Consider the following 1,523-nt stretch of genomic DNA (forward strand, 5'->3'; position numbering starts at 1 on the left):
CATGAAAAATCTTGCATTCCATGGAAAGGATAAGGATCTTGGATTTCAGTTGTAGGGCATCAAGAGCCAGGCATTTCCAAATATTTTATGAATAAGTAAACAAGTCTTCATCTCTTCTAATTTAACTCCAACAAAATTCTTTTCCTTCTTTAGTATCTTATTTTGTACAATTGGCTCCCTTTTGGCATTCTACAACACTAAGTTTTACCCCAGCCCATTAATGAAAGCTTCTGACTTTTCTATAGATATTTTCAACACTCATCAATTCAACCAAGATATATTGACCGCCTCTCATAACTGGAGACTGTGTTTAGCTAGTGAGGGCAATAAGACACCAACCCAGTTTCCCCCTCCATTTCCTGACATATATTTTATGACAAAAAAAAATGTTCTTTGGAAAATCCGCTTTTATTATTCCTTCACCTTCAGTAATAGTCTGTATTCTTTCTCTAACTACTTGCAGAAAATTCTCCAATTGATGTCACCAATGACTTTCTAAATACCAATTCCAAAAGTCCATTTTCAGATTTGTTTCATTCACCCTCATCTCAAATTTTTTTAATGTTGACCACCTCCTCTTTGAAACCTTCTCCTTCACTACCATCTATGATGTTCTGTGGGTTTCCAACCCTGTTTACTAAACAATATTTTTATTTTCTGTTTTTTAATTTTGGTGTTCTTCAGAAGTCTGTTTTTCTTCCAAGAAGTCTTTATACTTTTCATGCTCTCCATATATCCTCCTTGGGAAATCTTAGTTATTCCCATGACTTTAAATAGCATTTATATCCTGATGACTTGCAAATCTGAAATCTAATTATGGCCTCTCCTGAGTTCTATATTTCAAAAGTTGACAGAGTTTTTAAAGCTGTGGCAAAGTTTCTGGGCTTAAACTTGAAGACAGTAATATATTGTGAAGCTAGAATGAGGCGATCAAATGAAAAATATTAGAAAAATAACTGGCAGCAGTTTAAAAAACAAATTAAAGCTTAGTGCCAATGAATAAAAGGTGGATAAAATTTTTATTTCCCCCTGAAGGACACCTTCACCCATAATCTCTCAGATACCTCAGGCTCAATATGAGCCAGAGTGTGTTCTTTTCCCTATTCCAAACCTGGATCTCCCACCTATGCTTTATTTAGTAGTAAATGACAGCAAACTCTAACATATCATCTAGTTAGAATTACCTCCCTCATGCACACAGACATATGCACACGTTCTTCTCTCTCTCTTTCATCCCCTATATACAAATATTCATTAAATTATTATTGATTCTACTTCTGAACTGTCAAAAACTAGGCCTTCATGATGTCTACATATGAAGGCTAAATGATAGAAATCTGGTTGGTAATGAGTACTTGAAGCTGTATTTCATTGCATTTTCTTACATCAAAAAATGTAATTGTTTCTATCAAGCAATAAAGGGGGACTAATGTATACCTTTAGTGGGAGGCACTATAATTTCCCCAAGCTACTCTTTCATGCTGCTATCAACCCTCAAATCTGTTTAATCCATCCTCTTCTAT

This window comes from Hipposideros armiger, unplaced genomic scaffold (genome assembly GCF_001890085.2).
Source record: "Hipposideros armiger isolate ML-2016 unplaced genomic scaffold, ASM189008v1 scaffold_1377, whole genome shotgun sequence".
NCBI classification, from domain to species: Eukaryota; Metazoa; Chordata; class Mammalia; order Chiroptera; family Hipposideridae; genus Hipposideros; species Hipposideros armiger.